Source organism: Theropithecus gelada, chromosome 10 (assembly GCF_003255815.1).
Source record: "Theropithecus gelada isolate Dixy chromosome 10, Tgel_1.0, whole genome shotgun sequence".
NCBI classification, from domain to species: Eukaryota; Metazoa; Chordata; class Mammalia; order Primates; family Cercopithecidae; genus Theropithecus; species Theropithecus gelada.
The window spans coordinates 12,878,518-12,879,530 of record NC_037678.1 but is presented as its reverse complement, the minus strand read 5'-3'; the positions used below and the strand labels follow the sequence as shown (position 1 = coordinate 12,879,530).

Sequence of the window (1,013 nt, the reverse complement as noted above, 5' to 3'; positions counted from 1 at the left end):
TTTTTTTTTTTTTTTTGAGACGGAGTCTCGCTGTGTCTCCCAGGCTGGAGTGCAGTGGCGTGGTCTCGGCTCACTGCAAGCTCCGCCTCCCGGGTTCACGCCATTCTCCCACCTCAGCCTCCCAAGTAGCTGAGACTACAGGCGCCCACCACCACGCCCGGCTAGTTTTTTGTATTTTTAGTAGAGACGGGGTTTCACCATGTTAGCCAGGATAGTCTCGATCTCCTGACCTCGTGATCCACCCGCCTCGGCCTCCCAAAGTGCTGGGATTACAGGCTTGAGCCACCGCGCCCGGCCGGTCGGGAGTTTAAAACCAGCCTGGCCAACATGGTGAAACTCCATCTCTACTAAAAATGCAAAAATTAGCTGGGCACGGTGGTGCATGCCTGTAATCCCAGCTACTCGGGAGGCTGAGGCAGGAGAATCACCTGAACCCGGGAGGCGGAGGTTGTGGTGAGCTGAGAACACGCCACTGCACTCCAGCCTGTCTCAAAAAAAAACAAAACACAGAAGAAAGGTAGAAAAAGAAGAAAACAAAACAGAAATGTCATTAAACCCTAACTCGAGAGTGTTTTCTTTTTCTTTCTTTCTTTTTTCTTTTTTTTTTGTAAGACAGAGTCTCGCTCTGTTGCCAGGGCTGGAGTACAGCGGCGTGATCTCAGCTCACCACAACCTCCACCTCCTGGGTTCAAGCGATCCTCCCACCTCAGCCTCCCAAGTAGCTGGGATTACAGGTGCATGCCACCATGCCCAGCTAATTTTTTTTTTTTTTTTTTTTTTTGAGACGGAGTCTCGCTCTGTCGCCGGGCTGGAGTGCAGTGGCCGGATCTCAGCTCACTGCAAGCTCCGCCTCCCGGGTTGACGCCATTCTCCGGCCTCAGCCTCCCGAGTAGCTGGGACTACAGGCGCCCGCCACCTCGCCCGGCTAGTTTTTTGTATTTCTTAATAGAGACGGGGTTTCACCGTGTTAGCCAGGATGGTCTCGATCTCCTGACCTCGTGATCCGCCCGTCT

The 1,013-nt window shown here is 53.1% G+C and overlaps 1 protein-coding gene across 1 annotated transcript in view; it reads left to right on the top strand.

The window, feature by feature from the left end:
* The window catches only part of TRIOBP (TRIO and F-actin binding protein), a 76,417-nt gene that overhangs the window by 3,893 nt on the left and 71,511 nt on the right, over nucleotides 1-1,013 (top strand). The window lies entirely within an intron of this gene.